The 26,489-nt window shown below is 40.5% G+C and overlaps 1 protein-coding gene across 1 annotated transcript in view; it reads left to right on the top strand.

Annotated features, from left to right (window-relative positions):
* Positions 1-26,489, top strand: part of htr2cl1 (5-hydroxytryptamine (serotonin) receptor 2C, G protein-coupled-like 1) — a 150,306-nt gene that overhangs the window by 102,287 nt on the left and 21,530 nt on the right. The window lies entirely within an intron of this gene.

Below are 26,489 nucleotides of genomic sequence, written 5' to 3' on the forward strand. Positions count from 1 at the left end.
GGCGCGGTTGGCACGGCCTGCTCCCATGCTTGGCACATCACTTTGTTCCCCACCTCCGGGTTGCCGGGAACCTAAAAAGTTTATTAAGATTTTTTATGGGGCGTTGGGGAAGGGTACGTGCATTCTGATGTAACCTGTTGCTTTGGCACGCAACTGCCTGCCCGCAACTGCTTCAGCAGCGCACGTACACGGTTCACCGCATGGCGAGATTAAATAGGGACTTCTAGTGTCGCTTCACTCGACACAACGTCGAAGAGAGCAACCGACGGAGAATGTCTAGGTTACTGTTGTAACCTCCGTTCCCTGATGGAGGGAACGAGGTGTTGCGTCCCCCCGGCCACAACGCTGAACCGAGCCACTGTAATGGCCGAACCTTATTCTCAGCTCCACAGCGCAAAACCTGAATGAACAGATGCACGATTCCCTCTCTTTATACCCGTATATCCGGGGGAGGGACATGCAAATTCTGCCTGCAAAATTCTCATTGGCCTTTTCTCAAGTTCAGAGGTAACTGCATTGATGATGTCACTTTCTCCAAGACCATCACCACACGCTCCAACCAGAAGCCGTGGATGACTGCGGAGGTGCGCACGCTGCTGAGGTCCCGAGACTCCGCCTTCAGAGCAGGCGATAAGGCAGCCCTAAGAACAGCTAGGGTCAAACTGTCACGGGCAATCAGAGAGGCAAAGCGCGCACATGCCCAGAGAATCCACAGTCACTTCCAGGACAGCGGTGACATGCGGCGCATGTGGCAGGGCATCCAGGCCATCACCAACTACAGGACAACATCAGTTGCCTGTGACAAAGATGCCTCCCTTCCAGATGCACTGAACGACTTCTACGCTCGGTTTGAAATGCAGAACGATGTGATGGCGAGGAAGTCCACCACTCCTCCCAACGACCAGGTGCTCTGTCTTACCACGGCAGATGTGAGGAAAACTCTACGTAGAGTCAACCCACGGAAGGCTGCTGGACCAGACAAGATTCCTGGCAGAGTGCTCAGAGGATGTGCAGACCAGCTAGCAGATGTTCTTACCGACATCTTCAACATCTCTCTGAGCAGCGCCGTCGTTCCAACGTGCTTCAAGGCCACCACCATCATCCCCATGCCAAAGAAATCTTCAGTGTCCTGCCTCAACGACTACCGTCCCGTCGCACTTACACCCATCATCATGAAGTGCTTTGAGAGGCTCGTCATGAGGCACATTAAGACCCAGCTGCCCCCCTCACTAGACCCACTGCAGTTTGCGTATCGTTCAAACCGTTCAACGTACGATGCCATCACCACAACCCTCCATCTGGCCCTCACCCACCTAGACAATAAGGACTCATACGTTCGAATGCTGTTCATAGATTTCAGCTCAGCATTCAACACAATCATTCCCCAGCACCTGATTGGAAAGCTGAACCTGCTGGGCCTGGACACCTCCCTCTGCAACTGGATCCTGGACTTCCTGACTGGGAGACCTCAGTCAGTCCGGATCGGGAACAGCATCTCCACCACCACCACACTGAGCACTGGGGCCCCCAGGGCTGTGTGCTCAGTCCACTGCTGTTCACTCTGCTGACTCATGACTGTGCAGCAATGCACAGCTCGAATCACATCATCAAGTTCGCCGATGACACGACCGTGGTGGGTCTCATCAGCAAGAACGACGAGTCAGCATACAGAGAGGAGGTGCAGCGGCTGACGAACTGGTGTAGAGCCAACAACCTGTCCCTGAATGTCGACAAAACAAAAGAGATGGTTGTTGACTTTAGGAGAGCACAAGGTGAACACACTCCGCTGAACATCGACGGCTCCTCTGTGGAGATCGTCAAAGCACCAAATTCCTTGGTGTTCACTTGGCGGAGAACCTCACCTGGTCCCTCAACACCAGCTCTATCACCAAGAAAGCCCAGCAGCGTCTCTACTTTCTTCGAAGGCTGAGGAAAGCACATCTCCCAACCCCCATCCTCACTACATTCTATAGAGGGACTATTGAGAGCATCCTGAGCAGCTGCATCACTGCCTGGTTTGGGACTTGCACCGTTTCGGACCGCAAAGCCCTGCAGAGGATAGTGAGGACAGCTGAGAAGATCATTGGGGTCTCTCTTCCCTCCATCAAAGACATTTACAAAAAACACTGTATCCGCAAAGCAACCAGCATTGTGGACGACTCCACACACCCCTCACACAAACTCTTTACCCTCCTCCCGTCTGGCAAGAGGTACCGAAGCATTCGGGCCCTCACGGCCAGACTGTGTAACAGCTTCTTCCCCCAAGTCATCAGACTCCTCAATACTCAGAGACTGATTTGACACACATGTGTCCTGAGTTGCACTTTAATTACTATCACTTTATAACTGTCTGCTACCTCAATAACTGCTATGTGCATAGAACACTATCTCATAGTATGTTATGTTTACATTTTTAGAAACTGTCATCTTTTTGCACTACTGAGTACTGGTCGGCGCTGCACTGTCTATTGTCCTGTTCATTGTCAGAAATTTGTTGTACTGTCCCGTACTTTTTGCACATGTTTGCACGTGCACTTTATATAGGTATATATAGGTTTTTTATATAGGTATTTTATTTCGTTGTGTTGTCTCATGTGGTCCTGTGTTGGTCCTTTGTTGTTTTTATGTAGCACCATGGTCCTGGAGGAACGTTGTCTCGTTTTTGCTGTGTACTGTACTAACTGTATATGGTTGAAACGACAATAAAAACCGCTTGACTTGACTTGAACTGAGACCTTCAAGAAAGTCCCCTAGTATAGCTTCACTATCAGGGAACAGAGGTTACAACAGTAACCTATACGTTTTAGGCAGCCTGAATGTCAAAAATACCAGTACTTGTCAGTTCCCAGATGATTCTTGAAGGTTGTGATGACGTGCTAATCAGCGTGTCTGTCCACTAAATTTCTATCCCTCATTTCTAAGATGGAGATGCTGTCCATAAAAATAAATGGCTTTTTCTGTTCTAAGACCGTATGTTCACTTGAGCATGTGTGTGTAATAATGTGTGAGTAAGATAAGAGTCGTTCATTCCCTCTTTCATCCTTAAACAAAGGCTTGAAGTATTATCACGACAATTAATATCCACTATAAATCAGAGAAAGAAAGAGAGAGAGAGACAAAGAGGGAGATGAATGTTGTCATCAGTCGCTGTACTATCTGTTCGATTCAGGCTGATCGATGGATTCCACTTCAGATATTGTTGTTTTTCCTCCCCTTCTTCACAAAAAGATGCATTAAATGTTTTCCCTCATTAATCACACCATTCCGATGACCATTTAAATGCCACAATTTATAATAACAGATCACTGTGATACAAGGTAGGCCATCTGAAAGGAAAGGGCGTATTTATAGACTACATAGTCTCTCCCTAAATGGCTCTCTGGTTTTGAACAAGTGGACTTTTCAGTTCCCAACAGTGTCACTATTGTAAAATGTATGTGTCTCAGTCCAAGAGATAAATCCACATGAATATCAATGTTCTGATATCATCACACATCATCACTGGTGACAGACTACAGTACATGTGCTACACTTTGAATACTAACATCTACATAAAGGAGGTTTAGGATGTTGCAATAAAGACAAAACAAATTCAATTGTAAGTCCACTTGAGAAATTAGAACGTTTTTTTTTGTGTGTGTACTGTATGTTTTGTTACTATATGTTCTCATGTTAATGGGTGCTTTTGTTTGGTATGTCCAGTATGCTATATATTGCCTTCTAGTTGTGCTTGATGGTGCTGCCTGTATAAAATGTCTGAGAGATCAGACAATAAAGTATTATTTATTGTTATGCCATTGTATGCCATTGTACTGCCATATTTTTTGCACATGGTACAATGCAAAATATGTTATTCTTTGAAGTACATTGGAATCCATGGAAAACATGTTACATGAATATGGTAATAATTTAGTACCATATCAAAGTATTTTTTTTTACCAATACTGAATGTACCAATACCAATGTTTTACTGATACTGAATGCACCAGTATCACTGTTTTACTGATACTGAATGCACCAATATCCCTTTTTAACCGATACTGAATGCACCAATATCACTGTTTTACTGATACTGAATGCACCTTCTGTAGCTCACATTAATGAAAGAACATTACAGGGAATTGTCCACAAGGACAGTGTGAAATATATGAGTGAAGACAACCTGCGTTTTACTACATACTAAAAACTACGCTGGAGGAGGTAGTTTGATGATGGTCCACCACATAGAAAATGCTTGCAGACATTTCTAGAACAATTTGAAAATATTTCAGTGTTCTGTGTTTGATTGGCCTCTCTACATCCTTAGGGCAAACAGCTAGAAGCCCTTGCAGATGCTTTCAATGCACCTCTCAACTTAAGTGTCATGCGCCACTTTGACCTCTGTATGAAATGTGTTGCAGATAGCCCCATTGATTGGCAACTCTATTGGGGCTTTTCCAATGCACGGTACAACTTGACTCAACTCGACTCTGCTCGCTTTTTGGGGGGTTTTCACTGTGGATAGTACCTGGTACCTGATACTTTTTTAGTACCACCTCGGTTGAGATTCCAAGCAAGCCGAGCCGATACTAAATGTGACATCAAAATCCTGTAGATCACTGATTGGTCAGAGAGAATCGTCACTACCTAATTCACTGGATTTCCGACACGGGACATCAACCTGCTAGTTTTAAAGTTATCAACAGCAATAACAGTATTATTTGTTCACGCACCTTTCAAATTGTGAAAAAAGAAATGGCTGTGCACAAAACCACATGTGGTCAATAAACGAGGTGCAGACTATCCACTCATTAGCGAAGAAAGAAAAACTAAAAAGTTTTTCAGGAAGTTTATCAGCTGTTGTCTGCACACAGCTAACACCGGACCTACCAACAGTGTAGGGAAAAGTAAAAAAAAAAACTTAAAAGTGGCTACAGAACCATCAAGGAAAATTGGAAGTGGTTTGACCAAATGGACGCTATATAAATGGTGAGCAATGGGAGGGAGAGTGCCCTGGACTGGCATTGATCCATGATGGAGGATGATATGTTTTGTTATGTTAACTGTATATTCTGCTTGAAAGCTTCACTTCATTTAGTTGGCCAGCTACTGGAAAGCTTGCTTCTAAAACAACCAGGCCAATTTAACTTTTACACTTGTGTAAAATCACCATGCTACAACTGCTTTATTCAGCACAATGAGCTAGTAGCTAACAGCTAGGTGTTGTGTTATTGTTTTGGTCAGTAATAGTTGTGTCGTATTTAAGATGATGTCACGGCAGTAGAGGTGGCGTTACTATGACGATCTGACTATAATTCCACCCGCATTGAGGTGGCACTATACAGCAGTGGAAAAGCAAGCTCAGAAAAGTAAAGCGAGTAGAGTTGAGATGAGTCGAATCGTAATGTGCAGTGGAAAAGTCCCATATGGGGTTGCTAGGCAGCAAGAAAGTGGACACATTAAACAGTGACAAATGTGAAAGATTGTTTGCTGGTCTTATCTGGATTAAAGGAATAGTTCACCCAAACTATTTACTTACTCTCATGTTGTTCCTCTCATGTTGTTCCAAACCCACATGACTTTCTTTCTTCTGCAGAATACAAAAGGAGTAATTTTAAGGAATGTTGCAATCGCTGAATTCTGTACACTATCAGTTGATAGTAGCTCACTTTAAAGCTAAAAAAGCACCCAAAATTGTGATAAAAGTATTCCATTCTGCATCATATTCCAAGTCTTTCAAGGTTTTTAAGCTTTAAAGTGAGTCACTATCAGATGATATTGTATATAATGACTAAAAATTTGTTTATTTCTATTCCTTTAATAGTTTAATAGTCTAGCTGGTCTCCCAGCCAGGTGCCCAAAACCCCTCTAAAACCAGGAAACTAGACCAGCCTGACTAGGCTGTGAGACCAGCAAATCACTTGGTCTGGTTTCAGCTTCAGTAGGGACAAAGTTAGCATGTAAGACTGTCTGGTGTGCCTTTGATGTTGTGTCCTGCAACTCAATGCATCTAGATACACACAGGATCAGCCTATCTTCTAACTTGTTTTGTTTTTCGCACAGGCACTGCCCACATCATATGTCATGTCAATTGTCAGGTAATTATTGGATGCACTTTGAAAGGTCAGCAGCAAAAAGGTTTGGTCATTGCCTTACTACACTTGGCCTGTGCAGGGTTAATGTTGTAGATTGACGCATTGCTCCATAGAGTTCTATGCATTGGGGAACATTGATCCAAGTCATGAGAAAAAGCTGTATGTCTTGTTTTATACATGTCCCATTAATTTATCTACAGTCATCTTTTTCTCCAAGATTAGCTTTAATTCTTCTCCCAGAGTACTATCTTTAAAATCATCCAGGTTGTGTACTTGGTGTAAACAAAATCACTTCTACTGCCTCACCATCATACCATTTGTGTATGTGTTTACTCGACTTTTTAGTCTATTAGCAAGTTAAATAGATGTCATCCAACATGTCATCCATTGCAAAAGATAGAGATCTTCCCTCCCTGCAACTCACTTCTTTTGCTGTATCTGAAGAGTCGCTTTTTGATCTATGTTTGATAAAGTACAAAAGGCTGCCCACAATATGCTGTTAGGTGGAGGTTGTGAAAGCAATCAGTCCCAAGAGAAGCTGGCCCTACCCATCATTTTCCCACATACAGCTGAATGTTTGTTCCTCTGGACATTTTTAGATGATTTAGTAGGTCAAACAGAAAGGCAGAAGCCATTCAGAGGTTTCTCGCCTGCCTCAAGACCACTGATAATTCAATAAGTGTGGCATTATCATTAACCCAGATGACTCCTACTGTTAAACCTTTCTGTAGAGGCCACTGTAGTGCTCGGCATGATGATGTTTTGTTGATTGCCCTTGAATATCCATGCAGCTCAAGTGTCATTGAATCAGCTTTGCAGAAAAGACAACAAGGGTTAGTCAAAGGCATCTCTTTATGAGTGAGCCGTGGGTCACAGGGAGGAAGAAAGTGCTCATTTATTGGACGAGTAAAATTGTTATGTTATTTGTCTTTGATCATGTGTTGATATCGTTAAGCTCAAAAAACAGATTACAGATCACCCAGAACTAAATACTTCAATGTCATGGCATGCATGATTGTTTATCCGAATGTTACTCACAAACAAGTGTTGCAATTATCACAAGTGTTGACTGAGTGGGAGTCTATGAGGACAGAGAGACATGCGGAGTAGCTTCAGGAGGGTGTATAGTGCATGTTTGTGCGTAAAAGACTAACTCTGGGAATGCAGATACGATTATAGGATGAAGAGGTGCTAATGAAACTGAGATGAGAGGAACAATCAGCCACAGTCTAAAAGACTCTGTCAACCAATAATGTTCTTGCCTGTGTGTGTGTGTGTGTATGTGTGTGTGTGTGTGTGTGTGTGTGTGTGTGTGTGTGTGTGTGTGTGTGTGTGTGTGTGTGTGTGTGTGTGCGTGTATTTATCACTTTGTGGGGACCAAATGTCCCCATAAGGATAGTAAAACCCGAAATATTTGACCTTGTGGGGACATTTTGTCGGTCCCCATGAGGAAAACAGCTTATAAATCATACTAAATTATGTTTTTTGAAAATGTAAAAATGCAGAAAGTTTTCTGTGAGGGTTAGGTTTAGGGGTAGGGTTAGGTTTAGGGGATAGAATACACTCACCTAAAGGATTATTAGGAACACCTGTTCAATTTCTCATTAATGCAATTATCTAATCAACCAATCACATGGCGGTTGCTTCAATGCATTTAGGTGTGTGGTCCTGGTCAAGACAATCTCCTGAACTCCAAACTGAATATCAGAATGGGAAAGAAAGGTGATTTAAGCAATTTTGAGCGTGGCATGGTTGTTGGTGCCAGACGGGCCGGTCTGAGTATTTCACAATCTGCTCAGTTACTGGGATTTTCGCGCACAACCATTTCTAGGGTTTACAAAGAATGGTGTGAAAAGGGAAAAACATCTAGTATTCGGCAGTCCTGTGGGCGAAAATGCATTGTTGATGCTAGAGGTCAGAGGAGAATGGGCCGACTGATTCAAGCTGATAGAAGAGCAACTTTGCCTGAAATAACCACTCATTACAACCGAGGTATGCAGCAAAGCATTTGTGAAGCCACAACATGAACAACCTTGAGGCGGATGGGCTACAACAGCAGAAGACCCCACCGGGTACCACTCATGTCCACTACAAATAGGAAAAAGAGGCTACAATTTGCAAGAGCTCACCAAAATTGGACAGTTGAAGACTGGAAAAATTTTGCCTGGTCTGATGAGTCTCGATTTCTGTTGAGACATTCAGATGGTAGAGTCAGAATTTGGCGTAAACAGAATGAGAACATGGATCCATCATGCATTGTTACCACTGTGCAGGCTGGTGGTGGTGGTGTAATGGTGTGGGGGATGTTTTCTTGGCACACTTTAGGCCCCTTAGTGCCAATTGGGCATCGTTTAAATGCCACGGCCTACCTGAGCATTGTTTCTGACCATGTCCATCCCTTTATGGCCACCATGTACCCACCCTCTGATGGCTACTTCCAGCAGGATAATGCACCATGTCACAAAGTTCGAATCATTTCAAATTGGTTTCTTGAACATGACAATGAGTTCACTGTACTAAAATGGCCCCCACAGTCACCAGATCTCAACCCAATAGAGCATCTTTGGGATGTGGTGGAATGGGAGCTTCGTGCCCTGGATGTGCATCCCACAAATCTCCATCAACTGCAAGATGCTATCCTATCAATATGGGCCAGCATTTCTAAAGAATGCTTTCAGCACCTTGTTGAATCAATGCCACGTATAATTAAGGCAGTTCTGAAGGCGAAAGGGGGTCAAACACAGTATTAGTATGGTGTTCCTAATAATACTTTAGGTGAGTGTATAAAGTTTGTACAGTATAAAAACCATTATGTCTATGGAAAGTCCCCATAAAACATGGAAACACTACATGTGTGTGTGTGTGTGTGAGTGTGTGTGTGTGTGTGTGTGTGTGTTATTTGTAGATAGAAACGTGAAAAACAGGCTGAAACATAAATTGAGTAAAATCATGAAAAAAATAAAGGATTAAAGCAGCTGTTCCCACAGAAGAAGCAAAAAGTGTTTCCCTGTGATGGAAAAAGAAAAGGGAAGGGAGAGAGAGGGAAAGATACTTGGGGTGAAAAAAATAACAACGGGGCTGAAATTACTGTGATGGTGCTCAGTCAAGGGTATAAAGCACCTCGACAGGCTCTTTACCAAGTGTTCCTGAAATTTGGAGGAGAGATTGAAATTTGAAAAGCATGAAAGAAAGAAAGATTGAAAAGAATATGCTGTCTCCTTAGATACCTAAATAAGCATCACCCTGAGCCATGCAAAAATTAAGAATTAAAAATAAAAGGAAGCACAAAAGTTGAGTTGGCTCATGACTCACGGAGAGATGTCAAGACTAGAGCAAAATTAATAATGAACTAAACTGAAAAAAGTCTAGAAAAGAGAAAGAGAGCAATATTGGGTATGTCTGAGCTGAGTTTTAACTGTTTAAAAGTGACAGTCAGTAGATTTCTGCTGAATTTAAAGAGTCATCACTCTCACATTCCATAGTCTAGGCATGGTTTCATTTCCATATGCAAAATGAGCCTTAATTGAATTTCTTGTGTTGCAGCATACTCATGTCGGTCACCATCCAGTGCCCCTGTGCCATCATATTTCCTCTCTGGAAGGTTATGCCATGTAGTGTGGCATGATGGGATTCTGTTCCCCATATGTGTTAACATGCAATGTCAAGTGTACCGAGTCGTAAGGGAACGTCTTGTTTACGTACGTACCAGATGGTTCCCTGAGACGAAAGGAATGAGACATTGTGAATGCTAGCCGCACTACAAGACTCAGAGTTCTTCTGAGGTGTGAGTGATGAGCTCCTTGTCCCTCCATTCTGAGGAATGGTTTTTGTGCACCTGTTTTTATAGTAGACAGCTTAGTGCCTAAAAGGGCGGGCAAAAAAACACCACAGCCAATATTAGAATATTGGCATTATTGTAGAGAGGTTTCAACTACGTTGTGTGGAAGGGCAACTCCCCTATGCGTTAGCACCAGTCTCGTTCTCTTCGTCTCAGGGAACCGAGGTTACATGCGTAACTGAGACGTTACAAAGTTTAAGCAAGTTTGAGATTGTATGTTAGTAAATATAATGTTTATGTGCTCATTTCCCCCAATGATAGTGTAAAAGTGAAGATTTCTAAATGTTTGAGACTAATTGTTCTGTTCTTTGCTTTACATAAAGTTCACTTTTAGTTAATTACTATCCACCAGGCTTCATTCAATTAATTAAATTAAATGTTATATACTGTATATACTGTATAGACACGCATACTCACAGGCCATTTTATTAGATACATCTGTACACCTACTTATTCATGCAATTATCTAATCAGCCAATTGTGTGGCAGCAGTGCAATGTATAAAATCAAGCAGATATGTGTCAGGAGCTTCACTGCAGAGGACTGTGTAAGACATCGCTCAAACGAGCATCATTCTTTTTACATTACCAGGAAAGTGTCATAATCATAGGCATTGAAATAATGCCTTTTAATCGCTACAGTAGCCTATTTTTGCTGTATCAATACATAAATGATGAATTATGACATTTAATGGTTTTGATTAAAGTAAGTATGAGCAAGTACCTTTATTAAGCATTTATAACAATGTATGTGGTTATAACTGCACATAAATGATGTATAATGCATTTGTAGATGAGTTGTGAATCATTAATGAACCACTTTATAAATGTTAATATAAAGTGACATCAAGAGACTAAACCTCTTGCAGAGCGTTTTACCATGCTGACCACTGAAGTGCACAGCACGGGGGCAGCAGGGGCGTAAGCCCCTTTCGTTAACAAATCTAAAGGTGCCCTTTTGGACATCCAGAAAAAGGGGAGAAATGTTAATAATTAAACTGAAATAGTTAAATAAAACAAGATTAAAATCTCATCATAATCTCACAATAACAGTAATAATGTATTATTGTTTGATTTGTTTGTAAATTGCAGGCGTATTATAGAAAATTAAGTGGAGGTGCCTCGCAAGTGATCCATGCAGAGCCCTTGAAGTGAGTACTCTGAAGGAAACATGGCATTACTGTATGCATGTACCCTTCGCTAACAGTCTTTTGGAAGAGCCCTCTGAGAAAAGATTCATTTTCTCACTTTTTGAATGAGTTTTCTAGTGGCATCCTCTCCCACAGGAGTGTCATACTAGGCAGCAAAAAATCCAGTTTTGAATTTGCACCGGAACATCCAAGTTCCGTTACTTCAGATGAGTAATAGGTCAGATAAAAAGTCCACTCCATGTATTGTGTTGTAAGTTCATTTTTATATTACTATTTATAGAATATTGACATAAACTGAAAAAGCTGTCTGGTTCAGCCAAAGCCAGATTGTTTTTTGTTTTTAACTAATAAGCCATTAGACTAATCACTTTAAGAAAAATACCATTAGGCTTCCACTGTACCGCCACTATCTATATGGTACCAACTCCCTAGTGGGGCACCATCATACCCTAGGTGGGCACCAGAAACTCCACCGGCTGCCCTTACTCGCATGTTATATGCTATTCAAGCTCCCTGTAGCATTCACAGAACACATTCGATCGCCTCACACTTTCTCATCGTGCCTTCACACCATACACTAAGTTACCGGGGCAATGCCATGCTACTGATTGATCATGTTCCTATTTCATGATATTGTCATGGTACTCCAAGGTACTTTAAAAAATACCATGGTTTTACTATGGCACATGTCATAAGCATGGGTTTATCATAGATCATGTCTGAAAATGAATAAAGAAACAACTGTATTACCATGGTGCTTTTTGTGAGAAATATAACAAAATAGGCTATTATTTGTGATAAAGGAAAAATTAAAAAAAATTATGTCCATTATATACTGTGTATACAAGAAAATTGTTGAATAACCAAAAAGTAAAGAAATTTGTTAAGTATTTATAATTACTACTCATTCAAAAAAAGAAAAAATAATCAGGGCCCCTTTTTATTCTTCTGCTCCTGTCCCTGCTAAGGGCTGTCAAGCCTCCCATTAAATAATACAAGAATAAGTTTATTGAAAAGAGGTTATTTTATTTTGGCTACTGTATACCAGGCTTTTCATGACTTTTATGCTGATAATTCCCCATATGGGAAAAATTTGTTCCACTCATTTTGGTTGAGGAAAGTCCCAAATTTTGGGCTTGTTTTTCCAGACCAAGTTGATTGTTTCTCTTCTGAGATCTTTTCTTTCTTTCCTATGAGTTAACATTTGCAAACATTTGGTTACCATTGCGGAACACCAGGACTGGAACTACTAAATACAGTTTCTGCTCAGAACAAACCAATTTTTTATTTTTTTTTATCTAAAGTTCAAGTAAACACTACAAGGTTACTTTTCTCATTGTGAAAAGACACACAAACTGTTTCCTCCAAGTGAAGTTTAATCTCTGCACCTCACCTTCAAATAGCAGAAATGAGTGGCTGATTGTTCATGTCAGAGATACAACCTGCCCTTATGCATAAATATGTGCTGCTCAGAAGCATACTGATGGCCATTGTGACTTCACCACAAAAGATATAGAAAAATACAGAATTTTAAATGGAATGCAAAAAAGGACAAGAAATCCCAGAATGCAATCTGATAACTGTTGTTTGGTATTTGGTAAGGTTTAGCTTGAATCAAACTTTTCTCATATATTTTGCAGTAGGCACAAGAACACATTTTGAGTCAAAGAATGATGGTCTGGCATCTGCATATGAAAGAGAACTTCCGTTAATGACATCAGTGATGATTAACATGAGCTGCATTTCTAAAGTGTTTGTTGTTGTTGATGGTATCTTGTTTCTTTGATAAGATTACTTGTCCTCGCATTTATATATCTAGGCAAGACATCAAATGAATTGGACTGGTGTTCATATCATACTTTAGTGTTAATGAACCAATCCGTATTACAGAAACTTCCTATCTTAAGTCTAAATTTAATATTTACAGTAATAATTTCATTAGAACGTATGTGCATCCAAATTTCATCCTGACTTCGCCAAGGTTTCTAACAGATAATATAGAATTCTAAGGTTAATACAGTATGGCTCTGTAATAAGGCCACAGAGGACTTTTTGAACATTTTGTTTCTCAAAAGTGTCAGGGTGACTTACAGTATGTTGGTCCACCCATGAAAAGTCATGGTTACTGTTGTAACCTCAGTTCCCTGATGGAGGGAACAAAATATTGTGTCGAATGTAGTGACACAAGGGGTCTTTCTTGAGAGCCTTGCGTACCTCTGAACTTGAGAAAAGGCCTATGAACATTTTGGCAGACAGAATTTGCATGTCCCGCCCCCGGACATACGGGTATAAAGGGAAGTGGCCGTAGGTCTGTCAGTCAGGTTTTTGCACTGAGGAGCCGAGAATAAGGTATGGCCGTTTACAGTGGTAGGTCTAGTGTCGTGGCAAGGGGGACACAACGTCTCGTTCCCTCCATCAGGGAACGGAGGTTACATCAGTAACCATGACGTTCCCCTTCTGTCACTCACTGACATTGTGTCAAATGTAGTGACACAAGGGGTCCCATTTTAAAACGCCATGAACTAGACCATGTTATGTGAACTGCTGACACAAGTGCAAGCAAGCTACTGCGTGCTAGAAGCAATTGTATCAGCTGCACGTAACCCTCCACAAAGCCCCCAAAGGTGTCATATACAGACCATAGGTTCCCAGCACCCCTAAGGGCGGAACAGGCGACATGACTATCATGGGAGCAAGTCTGCCAACCACATCCTTTTCTCTCTATGTTTCTCGTCATAGAGCATAAAGCGGCTAGGGATATCAAAACGCTATGAAATGCATCAGGGAAGAACATCTTTTCCGTTCCTATTCTTTTAGACTCAGTGGAGACCAAATCCTGCCCAGACTGGGGGGAGGTGACATGTGGCCAGTACTCACATGGGTTGTCAAGCCACACGTGGAAGTGGCACGGTGGTAGGTCCTACAAGATGAGGGAGGAGCCCTACAAATTCAGCGACCTGGGAAAAAGGGACTGCCCAAGGGAAACGCGGGTCCACCGACAAGGGGACTGTACCACGGAAAATACATCACAGGGAGTTGCCTGAAGAGGGAATTAGGCTGGTGGAGCCCATCCCCAGTACAGAGCACTTGCGGCTCATAGTGGGTCTGGCCACAAATTCCTCAGATGAATTCGCAGGCCAGAAGGCTAGGGAGGAATATCATTCAGGAAGCGAGAGCTTAGTGGCTAACCTGGGATAGAGAGCTCATTGGATCACTTTGGTGAAGGGTGATAGGTGCAACGTAACACCCGGTTGGCTGTTCTGTATTACCGAGTTCTACCGGCTCGGACCTGACAAAACACGGGTTTTGGGTGTTGCCCAGCCTGCTGCTCTGCAGATGTCTGCTGGGCAGGTGCCGTTGGCCAGTGCCCATGAGGATGTCACACTTCTCGTCAAGTGTGCTCGAACCCGCAAGTGGGTGGGCACGGCCTGGGTCTGGTAGGCCAGGGAGATAGCGTCAATGACCCAGTGAGCTAACCTCTGTTTGGAGATGGCATTCCCTTTCCGCTGGCCGCCGAAGCAGACATAGAGCTGCTCAGAACATCTAAAGTTCTGTGTGCAGTCCAAATACATATGCAAAGCACATACCGGACACAGCAATGAAAAGGCTGGATCTGCCTCCTCGAAGGGCAGCGCTTGCATGTTCTAGACCGGATCCCTAAAGGGGATCGTAGGAACCTTGGGCACGTAGCCTGGTTCCTACAAAACCCGTCTTAAGATGACGTGTGAATCTGCAGGACCGAACTCAAGGCAATTGTCGCTGACAGAGAACAGGTCCCAAGCAGGTCCCAACCCTCTTGATGGAAGCTAGAGCTATCAGGAGGGCCGTCTTCAAGCAGAGGGCCTTGAGCTCAACTGAGTCAAGTGGATCGAAATGGGGTCTCTGAAGGCCGAGAGGACCACTGAGAGATCCCAGGAGGGGAACAGGCTTGGCCGGGGAGGATTTAGCCTCCAGGTGCCTCTAAGGAACCTGATTATCAACTTGCCATCCACTTTGTCATGGTGGGCCGCGATAGCAGCTACATACACCTTCAAGGTGGAGGGGGGCAGCCTTCCCTTCCAACCTCTCTTAGAGAAATGAAAGCACTGACTGAACTGTGCATCTCTGTAGGTCTTCAGACCAATTTGCGAACAAGCGCAATTTTAGGGCGTAAAGCTGCCTGGTAGATGGAGCTCTGGCTTAGTTGATTGTGTCTACGACCGCAGGTGGTAGGTCACTCAGATCTTCCGCGTCCTGTTCAGGGGCCAGACGTGGAGGTTTCAGAGGTCTGGGCGGGGATGCCAGAGGATCCCCCATCCTTGGGAAAGAAGGTCCTTCCTCAGGGGAATTTGCCAGGGAGATGCTGTTGCGAGGAGAGTGAGATCTGAGAACCAAGTCCGAGTGGGCCAGTAAGGAGCCACTAAGGTGACTTGTTCCTCATCCTCCCTGATCTTGCACAGCACCAGTGCAAGAAGGCTCACTGGGGGAAATGCGTACATGCGCAGACCCCGGGGCCAGCTGTGTGCCAGCGCATCTGTCCCAAGAAGGGCCTCTGTTAGTGAGTACCAGAGCGGGCAGTTGGAATTGTCTTGGGAGGCAAAGAGATCTACCTGTGCCATGCTGAATAGGCCCCAAATCAGCTGGACCACCTTAGGGTGGAGCCTCCACTCTCCACTGAGCAATACCTGTCGCAACAGCGCATCCACTGTCATGTTGAGGTTACGGAGGATATGAGTGCCGTGATGTGACCTGACTCCAAAGGAGGAGATGGCGGGCGAGTTGTGACATATGATGAGAGCGCACACCACCTTGGCGATTTATGTACGCTTCCGTCGCGGTGCTGTCTGAACTGATCAAGATGTGCTTTCCCCGGATCAACAGGAGAAACCTCTGCAGGGCAAGGAATACAGCCAGCAACTCTAGGCAGTTGATGTGCCAACGCTGCCAGGGACCAATCCAGGAGCCAGCGGCTGCATGTCTGTTGCACACGGCACCTCAACCCATTTGAGAGGCATCTGAGGTGACCACGACATGTCTGGACACCTGCTGAAGGGGGACCTCTGTTGCAGAAAACAGAGGTCTGTCCAAGGGTTGAAAGTCTGATGGCAGGAAGGGGTGATTAACTCACGGTATGTGCCGCGGCGCCATACCATCTCGGGACTCGAGTCTGAAGCCAGTACTAAAGCGGTCTTATATACATCAATCCGAGCGGTGCGACCGCGGCCAAGGATGCCATATGATTATATGCATGTGAGCCCACGCACAAATGATTCAGCAGCATGCACAAAAGCTTTCTGAGGCATTCAGATTGAATCGTGAACCGATTCAGACTGCTTTCCTATCACGTGTGACCAATTCATTTTAAATTAACGACTCAGATGAGCAATTAATATGTGATCAGACACCTTTAGTTTTGATTCAAGTCAAGTCAAGTCAATTTTATTTGTATAGCGCCTTTCACAACACACATCGTTTCAAAGCAGCTTTACAGAATATCAGCATTAACAGACGATAAAACTGTAATGTCTATAAAGTCGATTAATCATCATTGTGTAATTTAGATAAAATACGATTTTTAATAGTGTTTAAAAATAATTAAATGATAATTGTATTAATAACCCCAGTGAGCAAGCTGTAGGCTGACTGTGGCAAGGAACACAAAACTCCATAAGGTGTAGATTAATGGAGAAAAATAACCTTGGGAGAAACCAGACTCACTGTGGGGGCCAGTTCCCCTCTGGCTAACATTATGAATGTAATGTAAATATTAATTATGTATAGGTAGAATCATGGTTTAAAATTATTAAACTAAGTGTTAAGGGTCAGTGATTAAACATCGATTGTGTTTGAACTGTAAGATTAATGACCAAAGTCTTTGAAGTCCATCTTGATTAATTGCAGAAGTTCACATAGATGCAATTGTCCTTGTTAATTGGCTGATGAAGGCTTTTGTTGGCAATAGTTAGTCTAAGCATTTCATTTCAAGATCATAGTCCATAAATAGACCGAGGTGATGCAGGTTGGAGTTGGCATCATTTCATCCTCTGAAGTCCATCATAATAGATTGAAGTGATGTTTGGCTGGCACCGGCTGCATTTAGTCATCATCATTCTGCGACATGTAGCAGTGGAGTCCAACATGTGCTGGATCCAGCCGGTTCTGGTGACCTCAGGATAGGAGTCCCGAGGTTGAGACAGGGAAACATATAAAAAGATGTAAGCGTAGATGCCATTTAATTTATTGCAGAGTTAGAGATCATGCTCAATGTTTCTGGTTTCTGGTTCCGGCAGACCCAACTAAAGCAGCCTAATTGTGGGTTGGAGGATAAATTAGGTGTATGCCTGGCTAAATAGATGCGTCTTTAGTCTAAACTTAAACTGAGAGAGTGTGTCTGCATCTCGAACAGTGTTTGGGAGACTATTCCATAGTTTAGGAGCCAAATATGAAAAGGATCTTCCTCCTTTAGTGGATTTTGATATTCTAGGAAATATTAATAGGCCAGAATTTTGCGATCTTAATGAACGTGTTGGAATATAGCATGGTAGAAGATCACTTAAGTACTGCGGAGCTAGACCATTCAAAGCTTTGTACGTAGTTAACAGAATTTTAAAATCAATACGGAATTTAACAGGTAGCCAATGTAACGATGATAAAATGGGGCTAATATGGTCATATTTCTTGGTTCTCGTCAGCACTCTGGCTGCTGCATTTTGAACCAATTGAAGTTTATTTATTGATCTTGCTGGACATCCTCCCAGTAATGCATTACAATAATCTAGTCTTGAGGTCATGAATGCATGAATTAGTTTTTCGGCATCAGCAACCGAGAGCATATGCCTTAATTTAGCAATATTTCTTAGGTGGAAGAATGCTGTTCTACAAACATTTGTAATTTGATTTTCAAAGGACAGGTTGGTATCAAATATAACACCTAAGTTCTTCGCTGTTGAAGATAATGTAACAGTACATCCATCTAGAGTCAAATTATATTTTAGTGGCTTATTTTTTGAGCTTTTTGGTCCAATAATTAGAACCTCTGTTTTGTCAGAATTGAGTAGAAGGAAATTTCTGGCCATCCAATCTTTTATTTCATTAATACACTCTGCTAATTTTGAGAATTGTGAAATCTCATCAGGTTTTGAAGAAATATAAAGTTGTGTATCGACAGCATAGCAGTGGAAACTTATTCCATGATTCCTGATAATATCTCCCAGGGGAAGCATATACATGGAGAAAAGCAGAGGCCCTAAAACTGATCCTGTGGCACTCCATATTTTACTTTTGTTTGGTTTGACAATTCCTCATTTACATAGACAAAGTGGTAGCGGTCTGCTAAATATGACCTAAACCATGCTAATGCCACTCCACAAATTCCAACATAATTCTCTAGCCTATTCAAGAGAATGTTGTGATCTATCATGTCGAATGCAGCACTAAGATCTAAAAGCACTAGAAGAGAAATGCAGCTGCGATCAGATGATAAGAGCAAGTCATTTGTAACTCTGATAAGTGCAGTCTCTGTACTGTGATGAGGCCTAAATCCTGATTGAAATTCTTCATATATACTATTTCTCTGTAGAAACGAACATATTTTGGAGGATACTACCTTTTCTAGTATTTTTGACATAAACGGGAGATTTGAAATCGGTCTATAATTAGCAAGTTCTCCAGGATTAAGTTGTGGCTTCTTAATTAGCGGTTTGATAATTGCCATTTTAAAGTTTCTTGGGACATGTCCTAAGCATAGCGAGGAGTTAATGATATTAAGAAGAGGTTCTGATATTACAGGAGATACCTCTTTTATGAGCTTAGTTGGTATAGGATCTAACAAACAAGTTGTTAGACACTGGCAACAATAAACACCGAGTACAATGCATGATGCTTTTCTCAATGCCGCTATCTAGTCAAAAATATAGCTTCACTACTGAAAAGCTACTTGATTTAAAAACTAGCAAAGCTACCATCTTGCTACTCAGAAATATAGTTAAGCTAATAGCTTAATATATTCCTACAGTAATCTCTTAACTGTCACTTGCCATTCCAACCCTCGAGTCTTCATTTGCACAGAACACGGAAGATTTCTTGTTTGTTTTGTGAGGAGTTTAAATAGTTTTCAGCAGCAGCAGCTTAATCTGTCATATCCATAGAATAAGCGGCTCATCGCATCTCTTCTCTTTGCATCATCATTATTAGTGTATGGTAACTTGACAGGGTCAAACAAGTTTGGCATTAGGTGAAAGGAAATATCAAGTGAGCCTGGAGCACTTAGTGTTCACAATGCATGTTGTTAGCAAACCAAACCGCAGGCTGCAAGCGAACCGTACTCAGACCGCCTCTTGAGATGGTCTCGGTTCAGTTCACTTTAAAGGGGTCTGAGTTCGTTTAGATTGTTCATATTTGGGCAAAAATCCCAAGAACTGTGCTCAGACCCCTAAAATGGACCAAGTGTGAAAACGCCCTCAGTCTCATTATTTCTGGTGGGGCACAATTAATCTCTTAACCCAAAATGAATTCAGGGGTTGAATTTGACAGATAATTCCAAATGCTGTCTGTCAGATTGACAGAAATTTCACCTTAGAACGCAGTGGTTTCACCCCACTTAAGGATGAGGCTATGTCCCTGGTACTTATAAAATGAAGTATGAAGAAAAAATATAGATCATGATGGAAATTTAAATCAGAGTACATCAGAGTAACGGATAAACAGTTTTTCAAGCGCAACCTCAAAAACATGATGCCACACACAAACAGTGCTAGTAATTTCATTTGAGCACAAACAACAATGAAACTTTCAGATCCACGTCAAAAAGCTCATGTGACCGTAAAAGCAATCCAGATGTAAGTAAATCCTCAAAAGCTGTGCAAGCATATTATCTCACTAACATTCATAACCAAACTAATCAAAGTAAATTTTGTAGTTATTTTAATCTAAAACAAACCAGTGTATCAACAACACTTGGCATACAATTAGTTGAAATGATGAATGGTGCAGTATAATTAAGCCAAACAGCAGTATTTTAGAATAAAATTAGTTTACCAATTAAGTTCACTGTGCAGGTTTGCACTCAGGTGCGGTCATTTCCGAGGACCTGTCAGCTTGACACACATTTGATCAAAGCTTTTGAATGGCTATGGGGCAAAGGCAAATGTGCCCCTTAGGCTATCATTGAATGCATGTTGCACATGCGCATGAAACTCCATATCTAGCAAATGAGAATGATTAAATGGCTTTAATGCAATAGATCTTAATAATTATAGAATTTTGTCTGGAATTATGAACCAAATAACAAGTTTAAGATGCAGAAATTATAATATTTCTGAAAATAAACGTATGATTATTCAACACATTTTGCACAACAGCACCATATCTTGTAGGGCTCAGCCTTACTTGCCTTTAATGTTGAGACTCCAATGGTGTTGATTTTTCCCTGTTAAATACACTAGTCTAGCTAGTATTTGATGAGAAAAGATGCAAACAATATAAAATTATAACCAATATATCATGGTTGTATAATTAGCATACTGTAACCTCAGACCTTTGTCACACAATCCATGTTTATAATATTCACACATCTGAGGTTCAAGAAAAGGAAGCTGCATGCTTCTATCAGAATTTTAAAAAATATAATTAAATAATATGATGAAAATCAAAGGTTATCTTGTATATTACTAGATGCTTGCAGGGATATGTTAGGAGTAGGAGTTTGGCTCTGTAAATGGCAACTTTTGTAAAGCTACAGCTCCTATAACAAACCTCCTTCATTAGCTGAGTTATTAGCTGCCTGACCTTCTCCTGTATGAAGAAGAGGGAGAAATGGACTGATATGAATGGCTTTCTGATCTTGAAAGTGCAGAGTGTTGATGTAGAAACAGATAAAATCAGACAAACATTTGACTGTGATTACACTTATTTTTTGCACATACTGTGTATATATATATATATATATATATGTATATATATATATATATATATATATATATATATATATATATATATATATATATATATATATATATATATATATATATATATATGTATATATATATATATATATATATATATATATATATATATATATATATATATATATATATATATATATATATATATTTATTTATTTATTTATTTTTCAGACTGCCTTAAGTCATTCTCTTTGATTCTTGTGCAACTATTTCACCTGATAACAGCTAGCTAAAATGAAGAGAAACTGCCAAGGGCAACAGTTAGTAAAGCAGTGTTTAGCATCAGCTGTTTATTGTTTGATTTTGTTTTATTGTCATTTTCAAGTGCTTTGAGATGCAGTTCATAATGTAGCCCTCTTGAAAAAGGGGTCCAATGACTTGCATTCCATAAAGATTAATTTTCAGTTCTTATGCCACACTTTTCTCTACCAGGATAAATTGAGACTAGAATTTATTTTCTGATCCATTAAAGTGCTGCATTGAACGTCTGGAAGCAAATAGCTTTTCAAGCCTGCTGGTTACATTCTTAATATATATGCCATAATTCGGCCCTGTGGCCAAGACTGATATCCTCAGCTATGAAAAGCATCACTGAGTTAAACATAACAATAAATTAAGAGATGTGAGAGAGTCTTTTCTCGGTGGGAGCGCGATTGGGGTCCATTTCGCAAGTACGTGCAGAGAGCAATCTGGATATGCATATGTTTAGTCATTGTCCTTTGTGTTATTGGGGTCCTTGGGGGATCTGCGTAATCTTATTTGTGCCAGACCACACGCATGTGACTGCTCCAGCTTTCTTCCTTGTACATTTGATTTTGATTAACATACAAAGCAAGGGGGAGCTTAATATTAGACTTATAATTCTACACACATACACAAAGATTCCTTTACTTAGTGCTGCTGTCAGAGCCACTCAATCCAATCTTTGTCTCACAATGCCTTACTCTATTTTTCATTTGTCTCTGCTGATCTCTGTCGACAGCACCAAGACTAATTAACTACTCAGCATTCATTTCTTATCCTTATTTCAAGCATAAACCCACCCAGCCACTCAAACTTAGACTTGCGGCTCAGTTCCTATCAGAAAGTAAATATTTTGGTGGTTTTTGGTGGAAGAACAATTCAGTCCCATCCAGCAAAGTTGTCTTCCCATCATTCCATTAAATGAAAATATTTCAGCAATTAATTTTCAAATTAAAATATTTAATAAGGTAGTTCTAAGGGCATATGCATTTAAGCCAGTGTCTGAATCTCTTTCTTGAAGCTGAATGTCCTTTTTTCATTTAGCTTTTTATGTTGTTTTTTTATATTCAATTTATTAAGATACTGTAAATATCCTTGATTAGAAAATGTGAATGTTTATTTGTGGCTAGTGAGTATATGTACAAATATTACAAATATTTTGTTTAGTCATTGACAATGGTGTTGACGCCCTGACATGAATCGTGAATCCGCAGAGATTCACCATGCAAAGGTATGTGTGACCACACCTTTACCGTATTGTAAAACCCACAGCCTTACTCGAACCCAAATGCCAACCCAGTCTTCAACCTTTAGCCTAACACCAGTCATTACAAGATTAAATACTTAAATTGCTGAAAGGGGTGTGTGTGCATTTGTCCCTGTTTCCTGTAGCCATTCTATTTCATGCTAACTTAACCCAATTCACAGTTACTTGATTGGTTTCTGCTCAAGCTAATTACCCATTATTGGAATGCAGAGTCTTACTTTTATTGAGTGAGTGCACTCTCATCCACTTCATTAATGGAAGGATGAAGGAAAAAAAGAGAGAGAGAGAGAGAGATATACAGATAGAGAGCGATATATATATATATATATATATAGAGAGAGAGAGAGAGAGAGAGAGAGAGAGAGAGAGAGAGAGACCAAGCTTAGAATTCTCATCAGGTATAATTTGGAGCCATCATCAGCGTCATTAACCTGAGTTCATATTTCAATGTTCTCTCTAATAAGCTGTGTGCTTTTTTCTTGTTTTGCACATCACCTCTAGTTCAGATAAGTTTCAGGGACACATACAGTGTAAGAGCCATAATTTGAATAATTAAAATGTAACACTAAAAGGTATAAACATTTCAGTAGTTATTTAAATTAGTTTATGTTTATGTTTATGTTATCTAAGTCAAGCACTTCCCGCTGTTTATTGTAAAATGGTTTTCTCCGTTTTTGTATTGGTCTGTCTTAATGCTTTTAAGATTGGCATTTCCTGGATGATTGGCAAGTTTCCTTAAGAACATAAGAAAGACGGAGCAACACAGTTTTTGACCGGAGTTTATCGGAGTTTATTTTTGTTCCTGATAATTGTGCAAGAATTTTCAGTAAACGATTAAAACTTGAATGAAGACCCGAAGTCAATTCTTTGCCCGATGAAGAAACGAGACAGTAACGAAGGATTATTGCTACTACAGTATAATGAGAAATAAAGACAGAAACATGGTGACTAGTACAAATCTCGCCAGAAATAGTGAGAGGTCATTAGTACTCATTTGACATACTACTTGATGCATACTATGTAGTAGGGAAGTACATATATTCAGATGCAGGGATTCTCTTCAAAGTGAAAAAAGAAGACAGCATACGGTAATGCCATGCCTGCTATAGCACCCCTTGTGGTAATGCTGAGAATGCAACACATATTTCCATTGAATGTATTTGTTACCATTTGCATTCTGAAACATTTCGCAAGGCAGCAACATAAGAAACCAAGCTTTAATACTTAGAAGTGATTGCGTTCACAAATTTGTTTGCCGAATGTTTGTGACATTGCACACAGCAACAGGAACAGATCACACAGTTCCGTTTCAGAGGCCCTTAATACTGACCATTGTTACTTCTTCTGTTGAACCTGCAATGCGGCCCATACTGTTTATTATTCCTCTTTACCCAGCAGAATGTCTCCCAAAGGAGATCCTCTAATTTTTAAAATGGGACCTGAAGTGCCACGTTTAAAGTCTTGTGGCTTTTATGCACTTTCCTTGAACCTGAATTTTCTTTCAGTTAGGATGTGTGTGTTTGTATGTGTGTGTGTGCGCGCGTGTGTGTGTGTGTGTGCGTGCATGCATGCTTGTGTGTGTTTAATGCACAGGAAGTGATTATATTGTGATTTATTTATTGTAGGGCCATTTTACTTTTTGCTGTTGTCTGCTTTATCTTTGGTCTCCAGAGAGGAGGTGATCTACCGAGGACTCTGCTGCGTCTGAATAATATTGCAATTCTCTTCTTTATTCAGATGCTGGGAAACATGTCTGTATATCAGCAAACTGCTGTCCCATGCAGTGAATAACCAATTTATTAGCTTTTTGGAGGGAAACCAGGACAGGTTGTGTCATTTTTCTCTGTGTAACTCACGCTTTCTGTTTATAGCAATGGCTTTGTGTCACCAAAATTTACTTGCAATGCTTGTTTAGTTCTTCTATTTAGTTTACTTGTAACAAACTGCAAAGGGAACCAATCAATATTTCATTTTAAAAAGAAAATAAAATTATAATCTCATAGACTCATTTATTTTATATACTCACTGACCTGTTAGTCATGATGGGTGTCAACCATTGAAGAAGCGGGTGACATTTTCAAAAACCTAATGCAACATAGGCTGTGTCTAAAAGCTTTGGTGCCTCACTGCACAGTCAGTCAATTACTTTACAGGTATCATTTGCATATGAAGGCACCTTGTCAGGATGCTGGTTTCTGAAAGCCTTCCAAGTAAGGATGGGAATTGTAAGGAATTTAACAATTCCGGTTCCAGTTCTGATTCCTCTTAACAATTCCTGATCCTTAACTTTTCCATTAACGATTTAAATTATTATTTTTAATTTTTTTATTATCTTGTACATTTTTAACATTTTAGGAAGAAATATTTGGAAATAAAAAATGCAGTTATTATTGGATTGAATTCCTTAATTTAAAGCCCAAATTATGACATTATTCTTATTTCTACTGAACAGATTCTTACAAAAAGTATGTTTGCAAATACTTTTTAATTAAGATATTTTATTAATTTGTATAAAATACCATGTTACAACAACTGTGTATCTTTAACAACATATAGTCATATCAACAGCCACCCAGTAATTAAGCTGATTTAAATTTCACAAGCATTATTTACACATGTCATAGTAAATGTTCTTGGTTTATTTAGAGTCAGACATGACAGAATGAATGACTTGCGGTTTAATCCGTTTTTGTACACTTACGCTCACGTCGCTGTATGTTTTTCAGTGTAGATCCAAGAGTAATTTGTTTGGGAATTGGGTTAAACCAGTTGTGCTGCACACTGTAGATTCAAAAGAACTGGCAATTAAGAGTCATTAGTTTGAGTATCAGACTACACATCTTGCTTTGTGTTTCACGCTGTAGATTCAATGGCGGGGCAGCACTGCTGTGCTGATGCAGCACAGGAAACACTGTCAGAGTGTTTTAGCATTTGTTGAACAATGCACGTTCAAGAACCGTTTAATGAACCAAAAGTCATGAAAATCATTAGGTTATAGTATGTTGTTAAAAATGGAACAAGTTCTGAATAAGAACCGGTTCTTGTTCCCAATCCTGCTTTCAGGGTGCTATAACTCCATGTCTAATTATCTAAAACACTTTTAAGTGAGCTTAGACTTAAACATGCAACTATTTAGTAACTACAATGTTAACTTCTTGGTAGAAATGGAGTCATAAGTGAAAATGTTTTAAAAATACATTTAGAAAATTTCTGATTTCAGCCGCACCCTTCAAACAACAGTTTATTCTTTCAACCAACCACTGAATCACACACATGATTTTGGGAAAAGCATTTAAGCCTAAGAAAACTGACCATATGAAAGCATCTTATTATGTAACAAAAATATTGGATTATGAGGTGCCTTTCTACCTCTATATACAGCCTGTGAATGCATTATATTTTAAATTTCGGCTGCAGCCATACTCTGTGCATGTTAGGGTGAGATTCATCTCTTTAGCTCATTTTCAGCCTTTCTCTTTGGTTGTGTTCTCTTAATAAAAGTGTGCATGGTTTGATGTGTCCCCCACAGCACTGTGGTGCTTTAATTTCCACGCTTGTAACATGCCATCAGTCTCCACCCACTATGATGAACAGGATAAATAATGGGGTGAGCACTGCAATTACTGAAGCTTATTAGACATGCCATTCGGTTCAAGCACAAAGTGACTGGCAGGACGAAGTGACAATTACCCACTTGTTCATCATGATAATAATGACATTATATCCCATTACCTTTGACAGGTGTCTTAAGTTATTAATAGCTGCTAATTTAATGAGGAATAACCTCAGAATCAGTAAATTATAGCTCTCAGTAGGCCATTAAAGTGAGGTGCGACAGGTTAACTGAGTCCCGGAACGTAGCATATAATTTTTTTACTTGCAAACTCAATTACATTGGGGGCAGGGTAACTGGTTTCCGAAATGGATGGATCTTCCCGTGACTGATCGTATGTGTCTCCTTCCATATTACAATGAA

This window comes from Xyrauchen texanus, chromosome 2 (assembly GCF_025860055.1).
Source record: "Xyrauchen texanus isolate HMW12.3.18 chromosome 2, RBS_HiC_50CHRs, whole genome shotgun sequence".
NCBI classification, from domain to species: Eukaryota; Metazoa; Chordata; class Actinopteri; order Cypriniformes; family Catostomidae; genus Xyrauchen; species Xyrauchen texanus.